We start from the raw sequence: 2,482 nt of genomic DNA, 5'->3' as shown, positions 1-2,482 counted from the left end.
GGGGGATATGAGAGGAAGGTTTTTCACTCAGAGACTGGTTGGTGCGTGGAATGCACTGCCTGATTCAGTGGTGGAGGCAGATACACTAGTGAAGTTTAAGAGACCACTATACGGGTATATGGAGAAATTTAAGGTGGGGGTTATATGGGAGGCAGGGTTTGAGGCTCGGCTCAATATTGTGGCCGAAGGTCCTGTAATGTGCTGTGCTATTCTATGTTCTATGTGCTAAATATGTTACATCAAGTGTAAAATATGATTTTGTATCGTGCAGTATTTATGGATTCTGTGGAAATGTTCCAGGTGTTGGTAACTCAGAGCACCACAGAATAAATGCAGAAGGAACTCAGAGTGTCAGGCAGCATTAATGGATGCGTTTCTGTTTTGTGCCGTGACCCTTCTACTGGGCTGGGCAGGGGGCAGGAAGACGCCTGAACAAAATGTTGGGCAGGGGGAGGAGGACAGGCTGGGAGCTGATAGGTGAGGCCTGATGAGTGGGAATGGGAAAGGATGAAGAAAAAGTGATCAGATTGCAGATGCGAGTGTGCCACAGGAGAATGGGAAGAAGGAGGGGCGCCAGGGGGAGTTGATGGGCAGGTGAAGACAAGAGATAAGAGGCCAGAGTGGACAGCAGAAGAAGAGGGAATTGAACAGAAATACCTGTGGGATAAGCTCATGCGGTTTGGGTCTACTGTCCGGAATATGATGTCTTGTTTCTCAAATAACTGAAAAGGAGATCCGGGATGGATCATCCAGGATCTTATTAAATGCCGAAAGGCCCGATGGACGCCTCCGATCTTATATCCCCTTTGCGAAACAATGACTGAGATCATCTCCAGCCTACCTGTTCATTCCTTGGGAAGTTTTCGTAGTTTGGCGATGCGTTCACGGTCTCTGTGTCCAAGGGGCCTGTGAGAACAAAACGGATTTGTCACAACGGTGCAGAGCGTCGGGAGCCGTTGTTGAACACAGCAGACGTCAACCCGGCCAGAACAAAACGCCATTAATAGCATGAACTTCCTTCCCACCCATCGCCGGACCCAGGAAGTGAGGGCCGATATTGATCAATATGAAGAGAAATTAAATTGGATGAACTACCATTCCATCTCTCCGCTGATATTGTAATATTGAGCAGAAATTTCCAACTTAAATAAGTGGAAAACCCAACGGCAGAAGTCGCATAATTCGTGACCATTCGCTCGGATGAAAACCTCCATCTCCCGTGCACGATGAGCTCCTAAAGTTAAATCAGATGTTTAAATTTCCACGGGCTCAGCAATTGAACAGTTAAAAACGGAGTTCACTCACTTGTTCTTCCGGAATTGATGCTCGTATCGAGTTTGGATTGCGGTGGATCTTTGATCCTGAACAGACAGAAACAAAGATCAATACATGAATCCGGCGAAATGTCACTTTCCTGCACTGGTACACCGAATGAGAACGGCTCCTGTAATTCCATTTGATCCTCTCTAGAATCCCCTTTCACTGCACTGGTTATCAGATGCCCGATTCCAGTCACCGCAATGGGTAAAGTGGAGAAAATTGCCCGGGCCTTTTTGACACACTCAGCTTTCCACACAAACATTGCTGAACGCAAACCTCTTTCAGAGAGACGTTCAAATGTCAGACAAACAACTCCGGCGTGAATGCGGAATGCTGGTTCGGTCCGCAGATGCCCCTGAATCCGAGCAGAAGCCGTTTCCGCCGAAATTCTCAAACACTAATTAAAGGTAGAAATGAGATTCAGAGAGAAATGCGTTTACCCTCCCGTTTTCCTCGCGATCAACCATCCGCTGACTCCGCCGATCAGGCCCACGCCAATGATACCAAGTACAATGCCCACGATCGCGCCAGAGGTGAGGTACAACTTTCATCTGTTTTTGCTCCTAACACAGAAAATAAACATCAATCTTACATTGCGAAAACACATCTTATTTTTTAGAAATGATGACTGATCCACGCTCTGAATCGTTCCGGACGCTGTCTCGACATTGAACATCGGTTTGGTCCAATATTCTGACATCATGTCGATGCCATTCGTCTGTAATCGATCAAGACAACATAGAGTTCAACTCACCACGCAAGGAGATCTGGGAATCACCTGCTTCCGGAGAGGGGTGAACAGGAAAGGTAAAGTGAATGAACGCCAATTCAGCTACTGGAAATGGTCATTCAATTTGTCACTAAGATATAAAAAAACCCAGTCGCGGCTCTTCCACCTTTTCTGACTGTATGACGCCCACGCAGAATGCCTGCCATCCATTACTACTGTGTTCCTTCTGTAACCGATCAACCCACGCAGCCAAGCTTCTCTCGGCCACGTGAATCCTGACTTTCCGAATGATCTCATCGTTGGGAACCTGGTCCAACACCTCACTGAAATCCTGATACATCACTGCTCTACAGTTGATCTCCGCGAGCTGTGCTTGTGTTTCTACCCACGGTGTTCTCAAACCAGGAATATAATTTACCCGTTCTCACGGAA

General features: G+C 47.1%; 1 long non-coding RNA gene across 1 annotated transcript; it reads right to left on the bottom strand.

Annotated features, from left to right (window-relative positions):
- Positions 1-840: 840 nt before the first annotated feature.
- LOC132390469 (uncharacterized) lies at positions 841-1,815 on the bottom strand. Its single transcript, XR_009510915.1, has 3 exons — positions 1,761-1,815; positions 1,306-1,361; positions 841-906 (listed from the first exon to the last, which is right to left on the bottom strand). It is a non-coding gene; the product is annotated as an uncharacterized LOC132390469 (long non-coding RNA).
- Positions 1,816-2,482: the final 667 nt, after the last annotated feature.

The sequence above is a fragment of the Hypanus sabinus genome, unplaced genomic scaffold (assembly GCF_030144855.1).
Source record: "Hypanus sabinus isolate sHypSab1 unplaced genomic scaffold, sHypSab1.hap1 scaffold_914, whole genome shotgun sequence".
Lineage (NCBI taxonomy): Eukaryota > Metazoa > Chordata > Chondrichthyes > Myliobatiformes > Dasyatidae > Hypanus > Hypanus sabinus.
The sequence above is the reverse complement of the archived record's forward strand: the minus strand, read 5'-3'. Positions and strand labels throughout refer to the sequence as shown.